This window comes from Lutra lutra, chromosome 6, assembly GCF_902655055.1.
Source record: "Lutra lutra chromosome 6, mLutLut1.2, whole genome shotgun sequence".
Classification (NCBI taxonomy): domain Eukaryota; kingdom Metazoa; phylum Chordata; class Mammalia; order Carnivora; family Mustelidae; genus Lutra; species Lutra lutra.
The window spans coordinates 118,053,193-118,076,625 of record NC_062283.1 but is presented as its reverse complement, the minus strand read 5'-3'; positions in this window follow the sequence as shown (position 1 = coordinate 118,076,625).

Below are 23,433 nucleotides of genomic sequence, written 5' to 3'. Positions count from 1 at the left end.
TAGACTTGTAAATTTAAAATCTGCGATATTTTCTTCAATTTGAAAATGTAATAATGCATGTATTTAAGACTGAATATATGTTTTAAGTCCAAAATTAAATACATTACAAATTAGTGTGTAGGTATAAAGAACAAGTTTTTAAAAGTATGATTTTTTATTGGACATTTTATAAATAATGACCACTTATTGATTAATGAAAACAATCTAGGCTTGGCTAGACTAAATTAATCCTGGGTGACCCATGTAAAACTGTTGCGAGATATCATGTTCTTGCTATAAACTCTTCTTAAATTGCAAACACATCTGTAGGATTTTACAAAAACTTTGTGTGTGTGTGTATGCGCCTTTTTAATAATAGATCTGAAGAAACTTTTTAAAAAAGAACTATTTAACAAAACAACTAAATGGAAATACAAAGAGAAATTAAGATCAAGGAAAAGTAAGCAAGTATTCTGTGGCTAATTCTAAGGTTATAAGAGTCTACTTTGTGTCTAGGCTCCCACAAAGCCAAGCCAAACTTAGCCATGTTACGACAGAAGCACCAGTATGAAAATCAGTAGCTCATATTCCACATGACTTCTTCAAGTCTTGGTTTTCTCACATGGAAAATTATGGGTTAAAACTAGGTCATTTCTCAGTTATCTTCTAGATAGAAAATTGGTTACTGTGTTTGCTAACAGAAGGCCATAGCTTTCTTAGAAATGAATTCATGAGAATGCTAGTTCAGGAATTTTGCTCTTTGTCTCTCTAGCAGTTAGGTTTATGACCCCACCCTTCTCCTGCTACCATGTAAAGGTTCATAAGTTCCAGAATATTGGAACTCATTATGTAAAGCAGTATTTTATTTGAACTGATGTCTCTTTTGTGAATAGAGCATATTTGAATGAACTTAGGAAAAACAAACTTGGTTGAATCGGCAATAAAAGAAAATGAGGAATAACCCTACATGTGGTTAAGTAAAAACATGAAGATTGTTATGTATATAAAAGGAGATCTCATTTAGCTAGTCCCCACCAATCAGAAATGGAAGACCCTTTGGAGGATATTTTTTCCCCTTTGTCCTACTTTTGTAAAAAAAAAAAACTATCTGAAAAAATAATTTTTAAAAATGTAGTATATATTTCTTAAAACAATGTATGGAAAAATGTTTTTGACATCTTAGAAACTGATTATTTTTTTTACCTATAAATAAAAGATACCAAATACAAATGTCACCAGACTTATAAATAAGCTTTTCCTAAAATGCTGCTTAAATAGAAACAAAGTAATTAAATGACAGATGCTAGCGAGGATGCGGAGAAAGGGGAACCCTCCTACACTGTTGGTGGGAATGCAAGCTGGTGCAACCACTCTGGAAAACAGCATGGAGGTTCCTCAAAATGTTGAAAATAGAACTACCCTATGACCCAGCAATTGCACTGCTGGGTATTTACCCTAAAGATACAAACGTAGGGATCCGAAGGGGCACGTGCACCCGAATGTTTATAGCGGCAATGTCTACAATAGCCAAAGTATGGAAAGAACCTAGATGTCCATCAACAGACTAATGGATAAAGAAGATGTGGTATATATACACAATGGAATACTATGCAGCCATCAAAAGAAATGAAATCTTGCCATTTGCGACGATGTGGATGGAACTAGAGGGTATCATGCTTAGCGAAATAAGTCAATCGGAGAAAGACAACTATCATATGATCTCCCTGATATGAGGGAGAGGAGATGCAACATGGGGGGTTAAGGGGGTAGGAGAAGAGTAAATGAAACAAGATGGGATTGGGAGGGAGACAAACCATAAGTGACTCTTAATCTCACAAAACAAACTGAGGGTTGATGGGGGGAGGGGGGTTGGGAGAGGGGGGGTGGGGTTATGGATATTGGGGAGGGTATGTGCTATGGTGAGTGTTGTGAAGTGTGTAAACCTGGCGATTCGCAGACCTGTACCCCTGGGGATAAAAATATATGTTTATAAAAAATAAAATTAAAAAAAAAAAAAAGAAAGTAATTGTTTCCACACCCCTAGATATGTCAACAAAATTCTGTTTTACCTTGTTTTTTAATTTATTATTTTTTAAAGATTTATTTATTTAGCAAGAGAGAGAGTGCATGTAGGAATGAGGGCAGAGGAAAGAAAGTAAACTCCCTGCTGAGCACAGAGCTTGACATGGGGGCTCAAGGCGGGGCTGAACACCAGGACCCTGATATCATGACCTGAGCTGAAATCAAGTCAGGCACCTAATCCATTAAGCCACCCAGGTACTCCAACTTCTTGTTCTTTCTTTCTCCTTTCTTCTTTCTTCTTCTTCTTTTCTTCTTCTTCCTCCTTCTTCCTCCTTCTCCTCCTTCTCCTTCCTCTTCTTTCTTCTTTCTTCTTTTCCTTCTCCTACTTCCTTCTTCCTTCCCCTTCTTTTTATTTTTTTTATTTTTATTTTTTAGATTTTATTTATTTAATTGACACACAAAGAGAGAGAGAGATCACAAGTAGGCAGAGAGGCAGACAGAGAGAGGGAGGGAAGCAGGCTCCCTGCTGAGCAGAGAGCCAGATGTGGGGCTCGATCCCTGGACCCTGAGATCATGACCTGAGCTGAAGGCAGAGGCTTTAACCCACTGAGCCACCCAGGTGCCCCTCTTCTTCTTCTTCTTCTTCTTCTTCTTCTTCTTCTTCTTCTTCTTCTTCTTTTTAACAAGTATATATATTTTTTAATCATTTTTTAAAATTTATTTTCAGCATAACAGTATTCATTGTTTTTTGTACCACACCAAGTGCTCCATGCAGTCCGTGCCCTCTCTAATACCCACCACCTGGTTCCCCCAACCTCCTACCCCCCCACCTCTTCAAACCCTTCAGATTGTTTTTCAGAGTCCATAGTCTCTCATTGTTCACCCCCCTTCCAATTTCCCTCAACTCCCTTCTCCTAACTCCCCATGTCCTCCATGCTATTTGTTATGCTCCACAAATAAGTGAAACCATATGATAATTGACTCTCTCTGTTTGACTTATTTCACTCAGCATAATCTCTTCCAGTCCCATCCATGTTGCTACAAAAGTTGGGTATTCATCCTTTCTGATGGAGGCATAATACTCCATAGTGTATATGGACCACATCTTCCTTATCCATTCATCCATTGAAGGGCATCTTGGTTCTTTCCACAGTTTGGCAACCGTGGCCATTGCTGCTATAACATTGGGGTACAGATGGCCTTTCTTTTCACTACATCTGTATCTTTGGGGTAAATACCCAGTAGTGCAATTGCAGGGTCATAGGGAAGTTCTATTTTTAATTTCTTGAGGAATCTCCACACTGTTCTTCAAAGAGGCTGCACCAACTTGCATTCCCACCAACAGTGTAAGAGGGTTCCCCTTTCTCCACATCCCCTCCAACACATGTTGTTTCCTGTCTTGCTAATTTTGGCCATTCTAACTGGTGTAAGGTGATATCTCAATGTGGTTTTAATTTGAATCTCCCTGATAGCTAGTGATGATGAACATTTTTTCATGTGTCTCTCAGCCATTTGTATGTCTTCATTGGAGAATGTCTGTTCATATCTTCTGCCCATTTTTTGATACGATTATCTGTTTTGTGTGTGTTGAGTTTGAGGAGTTCTTTATAGATCCTGGATATCAATCTTTTGTCTGTACTGTCATTTGCAAATATCTTCTCCCATTCCGTGGGTTGCCTCTTTGTTTTCTTGACTGTTTCCTTTGCTGTGCAGAAGCTTTTGATTTTGATGAAGTCCCAAAAGTTTATTTTGGCTTTGAAACTGGAGCTCAATCACAAGGAAAATTTCAGAAGGAACTCAAACACCTGGAAGCTAAAGACCACCTTGCTTAAGAATGCTTGGATCAACCAGGAGATCAAAAAAGAACTGAAACAATTCATGGAAACCAATGAGAATGAAGACACTTCGGTCCAAAACCTATGGGATACAGCAAAGTTGGTCCTAAGGGGGAAATACATAGCCATCCAAGCCTCCCTCAAAAAATTGAAAAATCCAGAACACATCAGCTGTCTCTACACCTTAAAGAACTGGAGAATCAACAACAAATCAAACCAACTCCACACATAAGAAGGGAATAATCAAGATTACAGCTGAGATCAATGAGGTAGAAACCAGAGATACAGTAGAACGCATCAATGAAACTAGAAACTGGTTTTTTGAAAGAATAAGGTCGATGAACCATTGGCCACACTAATCCAAAAGAAAAGAGAGAAAGCCCAAATTAATAAAATTATGAATGAAAAGGGAGAGATCACAACTAACACCAAGGAAGTAGAAACAATCATCGGAAGTTATTATCAACAGTTATATGCCAATAAGCTAAGCAACCTAGATGAAATGGATGCATTCTTCTTCTTTTTAATGCCACTTTAATAAAGTTCGAGTTTGACCTTCATGAATATTTAATCTAACTACTATTCCATCTCCAATGGTAGTAGCCTCCTTTTGTTTATATGCACTTCTTTCTGTCTATAGGTGGCTCTACCCCCACTATTTATTTAGTGGCTTTTTTTCCATTAGTACCTGTTTCTTCTTGTGTTCTCTGAAAAAGGTGAATGTTTGGTTTTTAATGCCATGACAATACCGTTTTACTGTGTTGTGGAGCTTTCTGGTCTCTTAACTCTAATTGATGAACATATTTAATCATGGTTTAGATGCCTTTGTTAGAGATTAAATATGCTGAATTACATTCTATTTTTGGTAGCATTGATAATTTCAACAATTACCATCAAAGTAATATTGCATGTATTTGGAGTTAAATTGCAGGAAGACTTGCATTTCTAAGGATTTTATCTGTTTGGGATATTTTGGTTATGTGTAATAGAAAATACAATTAATAGCAGCTGGAAAAAGTGAGGAATTTATACAATTCTTGCACCAAAATCTCTAAGTGGTCAGACAATACTCGTGTTGTGAGGTTCCATAGAGACATCAAATCCCCACATACCTTCTAATTCTCTTCTCATCTTTCCTAAGTGAAGGGCTCACATACCCATAGTAACAATGAGCATGATGGTTTATCTTCAGGTAAGAAGAAAGCTGAAAAAGATAAAAAGCCAAGAAGCATATTGGCCAAAAAATTCATATCTTATTGGGGAGAACTGGATTCTATGCCAACTCTATTTAGAAAAGGTGAATGTTTCAATATTCTGTGCTCTGTAGATGAGAAAGACAAGGGAGAAAAAGGTTTCTGAATACCTTTTTGGGTAGCCAAGTTGCTGCATTTTCTCAGAAGATATTTATTCTAGAGCACAGCCATATTATAAAAACACTGGATGCCTGCAGTATCTCTGCCCCTCTTCCCCTTATTTTAAACAGTTGAGGGACAGCTCAAGCTCCTTGACTCCCAGGTAGTAGGGAGGTCAATTTCTTTACTACAAGCTTGTGACTGCAATTAGTAGGTTCCACTGGGTAGGTATTGAGGGGATTGATGTTATCATTGACTGTGAAGGTAGAATAAAGGATTTGAAAACAAGGAAATCAATGTCTTGACAAAATTTGAAAGATAAAATTAAGGGCTTCTGGGAAGAGTAGCTATTCCAAATTAAATACTTGGAATCTTTGGAAATACATAACTCAGAGACTGTCATTAAGAACAGCATAAGGAGGGGATAGTATCACCTGGCCTGTGGATATATCTTCCACTAAGCAGTGTTGCAAGGTGACACCAATAAACATTGATCTGTCCTCGCACATGGGGAAGGAAGACTTTCCCTGAACATTCAGGGATGCTTGATAGGTTGGATTCCCTTTCCTTTTCAATAGTCAGGCCCAAAACCAAAAAACTCACGTCAGTTTATTAATGCACTGTTTTTCTTAGGAGGATCATCAGGTTTTGTGGAAATATAAGTCTGTGGGGTTTCACCAGCTTTGTAAGGATTCTCATGGTGAGTGTACTTCTCAGGTCTCTTGTGATATACTTACCAAATAAAATTGTACTAATTATCTTTCTTCTTGTACTATGGGTGGACTTTCTCATAATCAATTGAAATTATGCACTTGTCATAAATATTTTGAATGCTCTAATATCTTACAAGAATTCATATTTTTATTTAGAATACTTAATTTTATAAATATTAGTGAAGTAGTGTGAAGCTCACATTGACCAGAATTTTAAAAATAATATTGCTGATGTTGAGAGGATACACTTAAATTTTTTAAGAAATTTTCAACTATAATAACTAACAAACTATCTGTAAGTAATATAAATGATATATCCCAAGTGGATAATGCTTAAGTTTGTGGTTGGCCTAGAAGCAAATTTTCATATTTTGGTAATTTAATACCCCTCAGTCATACATATTTAATGTTTGTTTCCTTTCTGTGTAAGTATTCAATGCAATATTTTTTGCTTTCAAATTCCAGTGTTGTACAATACCTTGGGACATATTTGACTTACATTAAACATTTTGTGAGCATAACCATACCAATGTAGGCTTATATTATTACTGGTAGTGTCAAGAATGAAACCCATTGCCTTGATAATATGGTCTCATGACCTTGAGGAAAGATCTGAAAGAGGAAACAATTGTTTCTAAACATTACTATTTTAAAAGGCAGCTTATCTTGACTCCCGAACATACCAACATAATTGCTAATTCCAATCCCTCTTTGTTAGATGGAGAGAAAAGGATATATCAATGAATAACTTTAAAGATTTTTTTTTTTAATTTGACAGAGAGAGATCACAAGTAGACGGAGAGGAAGGCAGAGAGAGAGAGAGAGGGAAGCAGGCTTCTTGCTGAGCAGAGAGCCCGATGTGGGACTCGATCCCAGGACCCTGAGATCATGACCTGAGCCAAAGGCAGCGGCTTAACCCACTGAGCCATCCAGGCGCCTCAATGAATAACTTTAAATGTGTGTGGTTTGGGAGCACCTGGGTGGCTCAGTGGGTTAAGCCTCTGCCTTCAGCTCAGGTCATGATCTCAGGGTCCTGGGATGGAGCCTGGCATGGGCCTCTCTGCTCAGCAGGGAGCCTGCTTCCCCCTCTCTCTGTGCCTGCCTTTCTGCCTACTTGTGATCTCTCTCTCTCTCTGTCAAATAGATAAATAAAATCTTTTTAAAAAGTGTGTGATTTTTAAAGTCAGAATACAAAGGTCTTGAAGCCCGGTATGTATGACCATAATTATCAAAACATTCAAGAGAAAATAAAAGAGTTCTCATTTTTTCTTACATAATCTAGAAAATTATTTTTGAGAGTGTTTCAGTACATAAATCTCTTGGCAGTAGTCAGTTCTCTGATGCATTTCTAGTTATAGAGACCTGATGTTCAATGAAAATTGTCACAACTAGAAAAGCAAGGTATGTTCCCTGTACTCCAGTGTTTATAGCAACATCACCAACAATTCCAAAATTATGGAAAGATCCCAAATGTCCATCAATTGATGAATGGATAAATAAGATTTGGTATGTATAGATATATACAATGGAATATTATTCAGCCATAAAAAGAGTGAAATCTTGTCATTTGCAACAACATGGGTGGAGCTAGAGAATATTGTGTTAAATGAAATAAGTCAGTTAGAGATACAGGTATATATGAATTCATTCATATGTAGAATTTAGAAACCAAACACATGAACATAGGGAGTAAAAAAAGAGAGAGGCAAACCATAAAACATAGAGAACAAACTGAGAGTTACTGTAAGGGAGGTGGGTGGGGGGGGAATAGTTTAAATGGGTGATAGGTATTAAGAAGGGCACTTGTGATGAGCACTGGGTAATGTATGTAAGTGAAGAATCACTAAATTCTATACCTGAAGCTAATACTATATGTATCTCAGAATTTAAATAAAATTTAAATTTATTTAAATTTAGAATTTAAATAAAAACATGAAAAAGAAAAAAAGGGACTAAAATTGGAAAAAAAAATGTATGTTCACTACTATTAGTAATCAGTAGCCCATAAATGCCAATGAATGCTTAGATATTAAATTTATACAAAACACTTTCAATCACTTAATGCCATGGGATATTCACAACTCACTAAGAGATACCAGTTCCATTTTTTTTTTTTTAGCAGTTTAGAGAGTTAAAGGAATTTAGTTAATTTGATATGTGTAGGATATAACAGCACATACCATCTCTTATTCTCCACATTCATTTTGCTCCATTATTCTGTATCTCCAGATTACAGGAATTTCAGGCTTAAATAGAAAAATTTAGGCTCTTAATGTGATTTAAGTCCTATAATAGACAGTATTTGTAATGAATTCTAATTACATGTGTTATTTAAAGGAAATAGAGCCATAGTGATAAGAGTAACCAAAACTCTTGTTCTTGTTGCGTGTGTATATGTGTTTTCTTAAAATGTGTTTCTGTAGAAATATTTTATTGTGGTTGCTTCTGATATTCTGGGGAGCAGGCACATCTTGAATAAAATAATTAAATCACAATGTAGAACTGTTTTCAGAGGAATCCAGAAAACCCTTTAATTATTTTTCACCACCTCTCTTGTTTAGTTATGACTCAATCTCCACTGTCATAGAATAGCATTGACTTTTAGCAATAATTTAAACACCCTCCCTCAGAGAAACCTGCAGTTTCCCTGCAGAAGGAAACTCCTTGTAGATCCCTAAGTGTACTGTCACTCCTCACTTTGGATAGACTCAACTCTTCTGAGTAGCAGAACAATTTAGCAGTAAGCTAATGCAATTTCTCCAGCCCTAACCCAGTTTATACAAAGATTAAGAGAATGATCTTCAGCCATTCTGTCTTAGAACTTACCTACAGACAGTAGATAGATTGAACAAGACAACTTGGGTATGCAAATCTATATTTTAATACCTACACTGACATGGCCATTCAGCAGGAGAAATGGCATGTTTATGGTATCTGAAAGTTATTTTTAATTTGAAGCCTTGAGTTAATTCTTTCAACCTACATTAAAATTTATGTTCTGTCCTTGATCTTTTGGAATGTTGACCTCCATCTAAATTTCTCCCCAGATTACTCCAAGGTGAAGACAGCTCTACATAAGAAGGTTCAGTCCTCAACTATGTTCACTTCATTTCCATGTTTGTTATTTTACAGTATTATTATAATAGTGTTGTTAGTATAAGGAGGAAAACCATGTCTGTAAGTAGCTAGGAGGAAACTTATGAACAACTTCCACTGGTAATAATATTTCATTGTAATTTCTCACTGTCTGGCCAAATAAAGGTAAAACTTTCAGTCTGACATCTTTATCTTTATGATTTTTCTTCCTCTCTGTTCATTTTTCTTCTTATCAACTAACACCAATGACCTTCCTTTTCCCTGTATAATGGATTTCTAATTCCACTTTTGATTATCCCTCTGATTAACTCTCTGGTAATTAGGTTGAACACATATGTCCTTATAAAAAACAACTCGCTAGTGATATATAAAGCAACTTATTAAGGCTTACTAAATTTTATACTCATTTATTCTCATTAGTGCCTACATCTTCTGAGAAGCATAAATCAATATTATATCATGCAATCTGACTTTAAGAGAACACTATAAAACTTCTATAGTTTACATACATAGAAAGGAATCAGAACTCCCAGAATTTTAGAGGAGAGTGCTTTGCCAATGCTACATTAATTGTGTGTCTCAAACAGGATGATTTCTGACTGCTGCTCTTCTTTCTTTTAAAGTATGGGATGCTGTAATTTTAATTTCATCTCTATCGGTTTAGTTAGTTTGGGATTATTTAGTGACCTTTCCAACTTGTAGTAAATATATGAATTTTGATTTGCAATTTTCCAATTAATTTTAAGATGTGAATACTGAAATTCAAAGATAAATCATGCATATTTTTATTACTAAAGCAGGTACACACATATTCACCAACATATTAACAGCTTCGTTGATTACATTCTTCCTATGCATTTATGCTACTTAAATAATTTACAATAGATTATTAAATAAATGTAATGCATTTGCTAAATTATTTTATATCATAGCATACTGTTTCATGATAAAATTTGCATGTGTGTGTATATACATACACACACATATGGCCATATTCATCTCTTAAATCATTAATAAGCAATTTATATCTATAGCTAGCAATACATTTATTTCAATGGCCTCACTTTGTTAATCTTCAATTCTCTTGTTATCATCAAGCTGTTTTTCCTTGGAAAGAAAGAAATTATGGGTAGGACAAGGGAAAGTGGCTTTCAGTCTTCTGACTCATTCTATCTAAAAGTGGTAGATTCTTCAGTATTACTAATAAATTGAATATTATTGGGATTTAAATATTTCAGAGATAGTCTGAAATTTTATCTTAGTCACTTAATAGGAATTGTACATGTGTGAAAATTAGAAATGCAACCTTTGTGTCATATGGCTATATTAAGAATGTAAGACATAATATATGCAAATCATTTTCCTCTATTTCCTTTAGTTCTTAACTCTGATCTAAACTTCAACTTCCTAAAATTCTATCTATGGCTCTAGTTCATACCTTTAATTTGAAACTGAGTGGGATTTAACCCAGTTTATGTCTAATAGGTATTCAACTGTTTAAAATAGTTTTTATGTTCTCTTTCTTTCTAAGGACCTGGGAAGAAAAGGGTTGTTGCAATAGGGTTGAAAGTGGCTCTGAACATCACAGCAATGGATAGAAATCTTCACTGGTGGTGTTTTTCAGACATGGAGAGAAAAAGGTTTGTTAATTTTGATTCATTTTCCAGCAGACGAAAATCTTAAGAGCAAGCTTGGTTTAACCCTTTGACAATGTGATAATCCCATACTTTGCCCAGGAATTTCTTTCATTTAAGTACTTTATACTCAGTAAAAGTTTTCCACTGGAATGTTCTGGGAAGCCTGGAAATACCTCTAGGTTAGCCTGGCTATATAATTTAGGCAGGCCACTTGTATCTTCAGATCTTTGCTTATCACTAGTGGAAAAATCACTGTGATCTCTTCTACTCAAAACTCTTCATGATTCTCAGGTGATACCCCTGTATAAAATATGTCATCTAGCTTCAATATATGGATTAGAATAATGTTATTTAATGTAATATCAGAAATAGTGATCCTATATTTTTAGGAATGCAAACCAAAAAAATAAAAACAAAAACAAAAACCAAGAAAATTGACCTTATTTATTAGAGTAAGAGTTGAAAATATGACATGATTGTATCTAAGAACTAGCATAATCATCAATAAATGTGTATACAATCAAATTTTCATAGGAAACTCCATTTTCCTTTAACACACACATATAAACACACAGGTAACATCTAAATAGCCATTTTCACATTGTCCTAATAATCTATTTTTATATGTGTATATAAATGTATATATATATATGTGTGTATATATACATAAAGATATACCTATTTGTATATGTATATGCATATGTATGTCTGTATGTACATATACATGTATGTATACATATATATGTATGTATATGTATATGTATGTCTGTATATGTATACATTTCATATTGTTCATACATCCATATCCCTGTCAGCTTTGGTCTGTTTGTAGGTTGCTGTAGAATACTGATACTAAACTAATGATGGCACTATTTCTCTTAGGCTTAGCCACAGCTGTGGAATGAGCATAGTTAGTGTCCAGTTTGATCCTCCTTTCCTGATATGTAGCATTTTGCTTCCTTTTGTTATCTTTTAAACAATCTGAGCCAGATATTTTTAAGTACTGTCACAGGGGAAAATAGATTACTGAAGTTATATACAATGAGGTATTAATAAGAGAGACTAAGAAATTTATTAAATCAAAACATAAAGGCTAAGTCTCTAATGATTGAATTTCAAACATCAAGAGTAAGGAGTGAATTCGCCACCCTCTTCAAAACCTACAACTCACTTAGGTGTCCAATATTTCATTCATTTATGAGGCTCATCCCAAAAAGAACAATAGAAATACAAAAATTTAAAAAAATTGATGTTTAAAAGTAGCCACACTAGGGGTGCCTGAGTGACTGTCAGTTAAAAGTCAGACTCTTGGGGCACCTGGGTGGCTCAGTCAGTTAAGTGTCTGCCTTTGGCTTAGGTAGTGATCCTGGGGTCTTGAGATCCAGTCCTGCATTGGGCTCCCTGATCCGTGGGAAGCCTGCTTCTCCCTCTACCTCTGCCCCCTTTCTGTCTCTCATGAATAAAAAAATAAAGTCTTTAAAAGACAAAAAATAAAGTCAGACTTTTGATTTTAGCTCAGGTCATGATCTCAGGGTCATGAGGTCAAGCCTTACATCAGGCTCACCACACATCATGGAGTCTGTCTGAGATCCTCTCTATCTTCCTCTGCCCCTCTCCCTGCCCAAGCTCTATCTCTAAATAAATAAATAAAAATATCTTTCTTTAAAAATAAAAATACCCACACTTTACATATTTTAAATATTTGATGTAGAAGACATCTTAATGTTGTGAAAGAAGAAATACACATTAATTTGAAAAATAACATAAGAAGCTACTAATAAAACAATCCATGTTTTCTTCCCTATTTTCTTTTACTTTTTGGCAATTCCCTTGTTCCTTTAACATTTGAAATCTGAGCATGGGCAGGCAGGGTGTGTGGTATGGAGAGCCCATATAAACTCTGTTAGTTTTATTTACTCTACCTTAAAAGGTAGTCCCAAACTCAAATTTTCTTAACTCACTGAAGTTCTTTGATAATGTAAACTGCCTACATTTATATCCTAAAGCCTGACAGACCTTGACTATCATGAAGCTCATCAATCTTTGACTCTCTTCTAATGATATTGCATAGCAAATGGCAGTGCTGTACTATATATAACCTGCTTTGAATATCTTGAGAAACTCTGAGTAATTCTGACAGGAAATTACCAAAATAGACAAGAATTAGAGTTTCATGTACTATACACTGAATTCACAGCAGGAAACTTTAAGCATTGATTGAAATTTGGTATTTGGTTATGAGTTAGTAGTAACTTAATATGCAGGAAAGTCACTGTATCTGGATTGAAGTATTTAAAAACTATAATTGGGATGCCTGGGTGGCTCAGTCAGTTAAGTGTCTGCCTTCGGCTCAGGTCACAATCCCAGTGTCCTGGGATCAAGTTCGATGTCAGGCTCCCTGCTCAGTGGGGAGTCTGCTTCTCCCCCTCCCATTACAGCTCTCCCCCACTCATGGTGCTCTCTCTCTCAAATAAATAAATAAAAATCTTTAAAAAACTTTAAAAATTAAAAAAAACACTGTAATTGGATGAAATAAAAACTATAAATGCTATTTGTGTATGTATGTATGTTTTTGTGTCTGTATGAGTCATGCCATAAGATCTTAATTCCCTGAACATCTTAATAGATTTATTTAAGAAAAGACATTTCACTATGTATATATTTATCATTTATTATAATCCTAAGTTTATATTTTGGGGGCCTACATATTTGTATTTATAACTGTTGGGGTCGATTCCACATTAAAACATGTTACCCCACTAGGGCCTGCCTGGGCCTACTTAGCCATAGTGACTCCATGTTGCCTAGGTAGACATTTTTTTGTTTAATAAATGCCTCAACAGTTATTGATATCAGTTCCAGGTAACTGTTACTAAAACACACACCTAAAACAAGGCCATTTTGTTTATATCGGTTCCAGGTAACTATTACTAAAACACATACCTAAAACAAGGCCATTTTGTTAATAAATGCCTCAACAGTTACTAGTATCGGTTCCAGGTAACCATTACTAAAACACACAGGTAGGAGACATCCAATCAGCCAAAGCCACATATATAGATGTCTGTGATTTTGCCCTGTAAAAACTAGCCTGTAAGACCAAGGGGCGTTGCTCTCTTCGGAGGCGGCCCTGGCTGGTCAGTCTGACTTCTAATGCTTGGCATAGAATAAAGCTTTACATAACTTTCACTTTGCCTCAGCCTCATTTCCCTGGGCGGTCAGTCTAACTTCTAATGCTTAGCATAGAATAAGGCTTTGCGTAACTTTGTCTCAGTCTCGTTCCTTTGATAACGGATCCAACATAACCAAGGCAAGCACTTCAAATATTCTTACTTGTCATGTTAACATTCTTAGTCACCTTCCCCATTTGTATGTTTGCCAAATTTCAAAAGCATGTTCATTTATTTCCAGCCGTAATGGCAATTTGTTCCAATTTAACCAGGACCACCTAACCCTAATGTCGCAAAAGGTATTTGGATTCTTTCTGACCAAAGAGAAAAAAACATTTGAAATTTGAAATAAACCAATACTAAATATATCTCTTATATATATCATTTAACTTTTGATAGTTAACTTGTCCTTGACTTCTGTAAAAAGAAAAAAAGTGCTTTATGTCTAAAGCTACAAAATCAAAGGTGACTTGAGGCAAGGGAAACAAAAGCAAAAATAAACTATTGGGACTTCATCAAAATAAAAAGCATCTGCACAGTGAAGGAAACCATCAGCAAAACTAAAAGACAACCTACTAAGTGGGAGAAGATATTTGCAAATGACATATCTGATAAAGGGTTAGTATACTAAAAGTTATGGAACTTTTCAACTTCAACAACCCCAAAACAAATAACTCTATTAATAAATGGGCAGAAGATATGAGCAGACATTGCACCAAAGAGGACATACAGATTGCCAACAGGCAAATAAAAAGATGCTCAACGTCATTCATCATCAGGAAATTCAAATCAGAACTACAATGAGATATCACCTCATACATCATACCTCAGAATGGCTAAAATCAGAAATGAGAAACAACAAGTGTTATGAGGATGTGGAGAAAAAGGAACCCTTGTGCACTACTGGTAGGAATACAAGCTGGTGCAGCCACTGTGGAAAGCAATATGGAGTTCCTCAAAAAGTTAAAAAATGAACTGCCATAGGATCCAGCAATTGTACTGGGTATTACCCAAGGAATGCAAAAAGACTAATTCAAAGGGATACATGCACCTCTATGTTTATAGAACCATTATTTACAATAGCCAAGATATGAAAGAAGTTTAAGAGTCCATCGGCTGATGAGTGGATAAAGAAGATGTGGTATGTATATACAATGGGATATTACTCAGACATAAAACAGAATGAAATCATGTCATTTGCAACAAAATGGATGGAGCTAGATGAAAGAAGTCAGAGGAAGACAAATACCATATGGTTTCAGTCATATGTGGAATTTAAGAAACAAAACAATGATCATAGGGGAAAATAGAGAGAGAGACAAACCAAGAAACAAACTTAACTATAGAGAACAAACTGATGCTTACCAGAGAGGAGGTGGCTAGGGGGATGGGTTAAACAGGTGATAGGGATTAAGAAGGGCACTTGCTGTGATGAGCCTCCAGAGTTGTGGAATGACTAGATCCTACATCTGAAACTAATATTACCCTGTATGTTAACTAACTGGAATTTAAATAAAAATGTAAAGAAAAAAAAATTCAAGTGCGATGCTATTTATTGACTGATCTTTCTCCTTTCATAATCTAACCAAGGAAAACTAAGACGTGATAACAATTCCATGCTTTTGCTAATAAGTTATAAAAGAGGAAAACAAGAAATGCGATGGATCTTTCTCTCCTTTAAACAGGATATCTTAAAACTAGAATGTGAGGGGCGCCTGGGTGGCTCAGTGGGTTAAGCCGCTGCCTTCGGCTCAGGTCATGATCTCAGGGTACTGGAATCGAGTCCCACATCGGGCTCTCTGCTCAGCGGGGAGCCCGCTTCCCTCTCTCTCTGCCTGCCTCTCCGTCTACTTGTGATCTCTCTCTGTCAAATAAATAAATAAAATCTTAAAAAAAAAAAAAAAAACTAGAATGTGAGATGGAGAACTCTCTAGAGACCCCAGTCATTTTTAGATTTTAACTTCTTCAGGCACTTAATATTTTTATTAATTTTCATGAGACAAAGTAAACACTAGAAATATTCATACCTCTTACCCCAGGAAATAGTTAACTACATTTTCTCATTGACCCTTTCATCATCAATTGTCATCCATTTTATCAAATGGCAGGAGTAGTCCTCAGTTCAGTTCTGTTCTGGAGGGAGGCCCTTCCTTGAACATTACAGTGATAAACATAGAAAGTAAATTTCTCCATGTAACACATGGTAGAAGAGAATTAGTCACAACAGGAAAACAAGAGTGATTCAATAAATGCAGGGTTCTTTTGAAGCATGGACAGAGGTGATATCAGAAGCTTGGGAGCAGGTGTAACTGCTGCTATTTTCCAGAATACATGTGCACGATATGAGACTTACTTTCTCTTTATAATATCACCTATTCAAGGCACAGAGTATATACACCATTGTTTATACACCACTGTTTCCCGTCATATGCATTTCAAATATATATCAATGCATTTTTTAATTCTCACTTTTATTTTTTATAATTTTTATTTATTTTTAATTTATTTTCAGTGTTCCAGAATTCATTGTTTATGTACCACACCCAGTGCTCCATGTCATACGTGCCCTCCATAATACCCATCAGCAGGCTCACCCAACCTCCTACCATCCTTCCCTCCCAAACTCTGTTTCTCAAAGTCTACAGTCTCTCATGGTTCATCTCCCCCTCAGATATCCCCCAACTCACTTCTCTCCATCTCCCCATGTCCTCTATGTTTTTCCTTATGCTCCACAAATAAGGGAAACCATATAATTGACTCTCTCTGCTTGACTTATTTCACTCAGCATAATCTCTTTCAGTCCTGTCCATGTTGATACAAAAGTTGGGTATTCATCCTTTCTGATGGAGGCATAATACTCCATAGTATACATGGACCACATCTTCTTTATCCACTCATCTGTTGAAGGGCATCTTGGTTCTTTCCACAGTTTGGTGACTGTGGCCATTGCTGCTATGAACTTTGGGGTACAGATTGCCCTTCTTTTCACTACATCAGTATCTTTGGGGTAAATACCCAGTAGTGCAATTAATTAAAGAGTCATAGGGTAGCTCAATTTTTAATTTTTTTTTAGATTTATTTATTTCACAGACAGAAATCACAAGTAAGCAGAGAGGTAGGCAGAGAGAGAAGAGGAAGTAGGCTCCCTGCTGAACAGAGAGCTCAATGCGGGGCTCGATCCCAGGACCCTGAGATCATGACCTGAGCCGAAGGCAGAGGCTTTAACCCACTGAGCCACCCAGGCGCCCCTCAATTTTTATTTCTTAAGGAATCTCCACACTGTTTTCCAAAGTGGCTGCACCAACTTGCATTCCCATCAACATTTGTGAGAGGGTTCCCCTTTCTCCACATCCTCTCCAACACTTGTTGTTTACTGTCTTGTTGATTTTGGCCATTCTAACTGGTGTAAGGTGGTATCTCAATGTGGTTTTGATGTGAATCTCCCTAATGGCTAATGATGATGAACATTTTTTCATGTGTCTGTTAGCCATTTGTATGTCTTCTTTGGAGAAGTGTCTGCTCATGTCTTCTGCCCATTTTTTTGACGTGATTATCTGTTTTGTGTGTGTTGAGTCTGAGGAGTTCTTTATAGATCTTGGGTATCAGCCCTTTGTCTTTAGTGTCATTTGCGAGTATCTTCTCCCATTCTATGAGTTGCTTCTTTGTTTTGCTGACTGTATCCTTTGCTGTGCAGAAGTTTTGGATCTTGATGAAGTCTCAAAAGTTCATTTTCATTTTTGTTTCCTTTGCCTTTGGAGACATATCTTGAAAGAAGTTGCTGTGGCCGATGTCGAAGAAGTTACTGCCTATGTTCTCCTCTAGGATTCTGATGGATTCCTCCCTGACCTTGAGGTATTTTATCCATTTCGAGTTTATCTTTATATATAGTGTAAGAGAATGGTGGAGTTTCATTCTTCTACACAAAGCTGTCCAGTTTTCCCAGGACCATTTATTGAAGAGATTGTCTTTTTTCCACTGTATATTTTTTCCTGCTTTGTCAAAGATTATTTGAGCATAGAGTTGAGGGTCCATATCTGGGCTCTCTACTCTGTTCCACTGGTCTATGTGCCTGTTTTTGTGCTAGTACCATGCTGTCTTGGTGATCATAGCTTTGTAGTAAAGCTTGAAATCCAGCAACGTGATGCCCCCAGTTTCTTTTTCTTTTTCAACATTTCCTTGGCAATTTGGGGTCTCTTCTGGTTCCATACAAATTTTAGGATTTTTTGTTCTAGCTCTTTGAAAAATGCTGGTGGGATTTTGATCGGGATGGCATTGAAAGAATAAATTGCTCTAGGCAGTATAGACATTTTAACAATATTTATTCTTCCGATCCATGACCATGGAATGCTCTTCCATCTTTTTTGTGTCTTCTTCAATTTCTTTCATGAGTGTTCTGTAGTTCCTTGAGTACAGATCCTTTACCTCTTTAGTTAGGTTTATTCCCAGGTATCTTATGGCTCTTGGTGCTATAGCAAATGGAATCATTTCTCTAATTTCCCTTTCTGTATTTTCATTGTTAGTTTGTAAGAAAGCAACTGATTTCTGTACATTGATTTTGTATCCTGGCACATTACTGAATTGCTGTAATTCAATAAAAATTGAATTACAGATTTTACAGATTAAAATCTCACTTTTAAAACAGATTTTTAGCATTACGATTAAGACTACTAAATGTTTAGACCATGAATTCTTAATAATCTAATGAAAAATATTTTCTCTCTCCCTAAAAATATGAATATATACCCACACTTTTGTATGCAATTTTTAAGAGTTTACTGAATCCAGAGAGCTCATGGACCTCAGATTATAGACTGGGGTCTTAGATGAGAAGATTTGAACTTTGATTTAATCTTTAAGCAATCACAATTAAGTAATAATCTTGTGTGTAGTAAAAACAACACATTTCAATAAGTCAGCATTTTCAAAGTGTAGTTCTGCAGATAAATAGTTTTGTTGAATGTTAAAATATGTTACACTGAAAGTATTTCTTTGGCTCCATAGTCAAAAAAAGCTTTTAAGAAATGCTGAGTTAAACAAAAGTTAACAATTATAAAAAGCTTTCTCTTGCACAAGGATTTCTCAGAGTTTTAAATATTCTAATGCAAGTTTTGATTCTCCAAGAAGAGAAATAAGTCCTGAAAGTTTGTGGAATATATTTACACATTCAACATATTTACACACTTTCTTCTTTCATGGAACAACTCACAGAAATGTTGTTTCTCTGAATCTCAAGAATTTAGAAAATGTTGTAGTGATGTGACTGACCTTTTTCAAATCAGGCAACAAAGAAATTTTTGGAGATGTAACTACTTCTGGTAGCTCTTGTAAATTGTTTGAATACAACTGAATCACGTTGATACAAGCATCTGACACAATTGAATTGATATATCTTGAAGCCCTCACAAATTAATTTAGTGGATATTTCAAATTTTAACCAGCACTGATATGCAAACTGATTAGTAGGGTATTTCTCTAATAACTACAGATTCATTGTATTTAAGAGAATACAGAACCTGAAATAAATGAGTGTGAGAGAGTTTGAATACATTTATCAAATAGGTATATTTAACAAGTGAAACTGTGAATCCATTTCTTAGGAAATAGAGCCAATATATTTAGTGTCTAGGTGGAGAGGCCTGTACTCAGGGGTCTGAGAACAAAATTCTAACCACACTATGATTTTGACACTGGGTTTAAAAGCTAACCATTCTGAGTGTCAGATTATCGTCGACAATTATGCATTTTAAATTCTACTTAATTGCTTTTCTTGAGATTATGTTACATGACATGGAAAGACAGAAAAAATTCATAAACCAAGAAAAACATCTCAAGATGGTAGAATAGTCTTACCCAGCATCCAGAATATTAAATACATATATATTTAATATATAGTATAAATCATATATATATAATTTAGGTTATCTATAATTTAGATCAAAATGAATTTGTTACACTATAAGCTGTTCTAATGGTATATGGATTGATTCAATTTTGCCTAAGTATACTAGCTTCTAATGGAATAACTTGATCATTTTTAAAACAGTTAATTAATTCATGGCATTTAAATTCATTACTTTAGTGACCTGATAAATATAATGATGCTGCCAAAGTACTTTAGTTATCTTCATTTAACAACTAACTAGGATAATTGAGGCCAGCGTATGTGAAAGTTTTCAGAAATCTTTAAATATGAGTTGCTCTATCACCAGCTTGGTTTCTATTTCTGTGTCGGTTCCTCATCCTTCTCTGTCACATCTACCTCTACATCCATACCTACAGATGCATGTATATCAGTGTATACCATCCTTTCCCAGCTGGGATCTTGGAAAATATACTTTCCTCTCATCGATTTTTTTTTAACAAATAACTCATTCATATTTACATATTTACAAACGTATTTTCAACTAGAAATTATTCCTCACTTCTAACGTGAAAATGTGATTTTAATATCTCAGTTCCCTTATTTCCCAGGAGATTACATTCAACCAAAGATTAGGTACAAGCATATTCTATCAGGACTCATAATTAGAAATGAAATTGCTCCAGAATAGTTTTATCTGTGGTGGAACCATCTTACCTTTAGTTATGTGCTTGAATGGATGCAGCCTAATTATCAACTCTCAACTGAAAATGAGCCCTGCAAACTCCAGCTGCTCTGGAGCCTGCACTTCATTTGTTTTATTTTTCTCATCAATGAGGCGAGTGTAGCATAAATCTGTGAGACACAAAACTGAGACCAGAGATTCAACACTTTCTACAGCTATATTAGGCAGAAAGTTGTAAAAGCAAACACATTGGTGTCTGCAAAGTTAAGGGAATGGAGTTTATAAAAGTCCAATACCCTGGTCAAAACAAAGTCAGTACATCACACAGGCATAAAATTAGAAATTTCCAAAGGATTAGAATGCAGTGAAAAACACAACTGTAAATGGATTACAAAAATATGATTCTTCTTTGGGTTTCAGAATCATTATTAATAACTGCCATTATTGTAAGAATAGATACAGAGGTAAATAAACAGACATTTTAACATTTGTGATTAACATAGTACTAGAAAAATAAGGTTTGATGCATTTTATCTATTTTTCAATAAAATGTGCTTTAGAAACAGAATTTACTTTGGATTCAAGGACACACACAGACATGTAAATAGGTAGAAAACAATATTCCATGCAATTGGTTTTATTTAAGGTTTTTCACAATATATGAGTTCAGTTGGGGAATAGTATTTGAACATTTCCAGTTTCTATTCTCTTCCTTTAATTGGCTGATATAGGAGGGATAAATAACAGTAATTTGTTTGGATTTCCATATGTAGATTTATGCCCCCGGCCTGTCAAACTCTGAGGTCCTAAAATTCTAAGCAAGTGGAACTGAATGAGAACTGTGCCCTGAAAATTCGGAGAATGAGGATTATTGAGCCTAGAAATTCTGTAGTATTTCCCCATATTTTTTTTCTCCTGCTTGAGGGAGTCACCATGGAGTATTTTGAGTAGGGAGAAGAAGAAAGTCTGTGTAATTTGACTTTGTGGATTGAAGTTTCCTTACGGTATATGTAAGTTATATATACCAGATACCTGCTAATCACCCTATAGCTCTGAGTTGACTTGTTTTGGAAGTGAAAGTGAGAATTTAGACAGTGGAAGAGTTTCACTAATACTAGTTTAATGCTTTCACAGAGCAGAAATTAAACATTAATTTTAGCTGCCTTGTTTAATATTTGCCTCCTTTATTTCTGTATAAAATTATTGTAGATTCTCTCTAATAAATTTTCCTTCAGCAAATTATTGATTCAATTTTTAACCTTTTGGAACCAGATTCCTATTTTAGCATAATGTATCTCAGCTGAACTATATATTAATGTCATCACTGATCTTCTGCAAAGTCCTCCATGGAGAATTTGCATTTATGCTAGAGGTGTTGGTAGGGTAATTTATTGGAAAGAAAATCCATAGTATAATTATGAAACAACATGGGTGACCTATTTTTCTCAGTTTACATTTTTCTCTATTGATTCCAGTTAAATGTATCTTTGTTTTGCTGATTAAACTCCAAAGTGGCTCTGTATCTACTTCAACTGAAAGTATGATAAAGAATCACCAGCATGAATATGAGAGAAAGGCACTTCTGAATAAATTTTATCCTAGAGGTTGATTTCAGCTTGCAGGGGTGGGGGTAGATAGGGATACTCATATTTGTCATGTAGTAGTAAGCTAGACCACTGAGGACAACTTTCTTAAAGCATTCATTCAGTTGTACAGACAGAGTACAATTCCTAGTTAAAGAGAGTAATATAATTAAATATAAATTAAATAATTTATATAATAAATATAACATAATAATCACAGTACATTAAATAATGTACATATTTAATATGCTTATTAATAGATATATATATGTATTCATATATACATACTTAAACTACATATTTGAAGAGTAGGAAAGTCTTTCTCAATCACTAAAGCCAATCATTATTCTCTGAATATTTTTTAGACCAGTAGCACATAAGATTAGGCAAGAACCATCTTAAGATAAAAATTTTTTATCTAAATCTGGCATGTAAGTAAACCAGAAACCTTATCATGTTGCTTCAGTTCAAATTAACTATTTCCTGAGCACATGTAATTTGGAACAGCAAAGTGCTTGCTAGGCAATAGGGAAGGTTACTCTTGATTGACCCTCTTTCTCTTACTGGTGAAAAGTGTGTATATGAATCTTCAGGCCATTTTATTTCAGGTATCTAAAATAGAAACTTAAAAAAAAAGAAGCATGGATTATAGTAGGCAAATGAGACATCTGAATGAGAGTAGTTTTGGAGGATGCTAGGGTACAGATCAAGTTAGTGAATGAACAAAGGATGGCTCTTTCTCACATGGGGTGCTAATTATTTCAGCCCTAAAAACTGACTGTGAGCTACAATAATTTTAACAGGAAATGGAAACCGGATGATAGGTATGTAGGCAATAAGGATCTCTGAATTAAAAAGGCACTGTCTAGAAAATCTACTAAGGAGAAAACAGAGCAGGCAGCCTTTTGATAGGCGACCCAGCCTATTAGTACAGGAGGACTGAAAACCTTAGACAGAACAACGCAAATATCCACTGAAAGTTAATGGTATGTGGAAACTAAAATGCAAAGGGCAGAGAGAAACAAAAAAAAGTGAAGAGAAAAGTGTGACTCTAAGGAAAGATTGAGAAATTGCTACTGGCAAGGGCTGATGCTCATGCTAGATTGATTGATTGATTGTACAAATTTTATTTGAGAGAGAGAGAGAAAGTGAGAGAGAGAGAGAGAGTATGAGAGGGGGGGAAGATCAGAGGCAGAAGCAGGCTTTGGGATCATGACCTGAGAGAGAGAGAGAGAGAAAGTGAGAGAGAGAGAGAGAGAGTATGAGAGGGGGGAAGATCAGAGGCAGAAGCAGGCTTTGGGATCATGACCTGAGCTGAAGGCAGACAATTAACTGACTGAGCCACACAGGCACCCTCAGGCTAGCTTTAGAAATGGAAACATATTCTCCATCAAAGCAAAACAAAGCATCTGAACGTTTTCTTGCGCCATGCAATGAGGCTTTTGGATACAATCTGATAAAGAAGGTAGTACTCTAGATTGCAAAGTATACCAACAATAAC